Raw genomic sequence first — 1,005 nt, forward strand, 5'->3', positions numbered from 1 at the left:
CTTAAGAACATGTTCTGCTTTCCAGCAACCCCAAGGACTCTCGGGACCTGCAAGACTGACAAGGTACGACATTCCTCTTGTTACTCTTATATCCCACACCCACTTGGTGAACAGAGGTGCGGCCATCCTCCACTCCCACTTACCTTCTGAGCCCACAGGAACTCCATCACAGTCTGTGGGCTCAGATGGAGCCTGAGTACCCTGCCTTGTCCACCACCGATTTTTTTTCTCTCTTTTTTTCTTTTTTCTGGTGCTTAGTTTGCTTGTAATTGGCTGTTTTAAAACAACTAATATTATTAATACTTTTGTCCTTTTTATTATTATTCTTAGTCTTCCCCTTCCCAGGTCCTAGTTTTCAGCATTTTTTCTTTTCCTTGTACCTGGCTGAATTTCTTTTTTAATTTAAGGTTATTTTTTTTTGCCCCCTTTTTTCTTGTGCTTAACCCTGTTCATTGATTTTCTTTTTGTATTTTTCCAATTTTTTTTCATTTATTATTCTTTCTCTACTTTTGTTTTTCCTTAGTGCCCTATCCACAGATATTGCAGGTTTTCTTGTTTTTTCTTCTTTTTTTCCCCTTTTTGTGCATATAGTACTGCATTGTCAGTGAAGGCAAACATAGGCATATGGGTGGATAAATGGGTGGACAGGCTAAACGATTAGGTAAGGTATGTCTATGAAATGGGGAGGGTATCCAAGAACAATGGCAGACAATGGTCCTATAAGTTTATGTGAATGATCAGAATTCCCAGGTGTATAGTAGAGCTGACAAGGGGCAAGCTTGTGATCATATTTTGGTCACGGCCAGCTACCCAGAGGGACCGAGTAGTTGAACCTGAGGGCTTGGGACCAGAGTTGCAGAGGACATCAAGCTCAACTGGCATAACATACTATACAAAACATTGTTCCACCTCCTACATTGGTGAGTAGTGACTGGGATCTTAAAAGCTAGCAAGCTGCCATGTAGATGCAACGATGGGTCTCTCCTTGTCCAGAGCAAAGAAGAA

Source organism: Orycteropus afer, unplaced genomic scaffold (genome assembly GCF_000298275.1).
Source record: "Orycteropus afer afer isolate SDZICR_OR568_19922 unplaced genomic scaffold, OryAfe1.0 scaffold00505, whole genome shotgun sequence".
In the NCBI taxonomy this organism is placed as follows: Eukaryota; Metazoa; Chordata; class Mammalia; order Tubulidentata; family Orycteropodidae; genus Orycteropus; species Orycteropus afer.